The sequence below is a fragment of the Apaloderma vittatum genome, unplaced genomic scaffold, assembly GCF_000703405.1.
Source record: "Apaloderma vittatum isolate BGI_N311 unplaced genomic scaffold, ASM70340v1 scaffold41458, whole genome shotgun sequence".
NCBI lineage: Eukaryota > Metazoa > Chordata > Aves > Trogoniformes > Trogonidae > Apaloderma > Apaloderma vittatum.
The window spans coordinates 1-229 of NW_009733136.1; positions in this window are offsets into that span (position 1 = coordinate 1).

A 229-nucleotide genomic window follows, 5' to 3' on the forward strand; every position below is an offset into this window, starting at 1 on the left:
CGGCGTGTGCGCATCCCCTGCTTTGATTCACTTTTCTCTTTTTCTTTGCTTGCAAAAGAATTCAAACCAAACCAAACCTCGTCCAGGAAAATCCCCTCGGAGCAAACAGCGAGCAACAACACCTCCTCGAACAGACACCGCTCTGCCCCCTGCTCCTGGAGACAACTTGTGGGGGGAAGCAGGGCTCTCCCTGGCTGGGGGGCACAGGGACAATCTCAGGTGGGGCGCC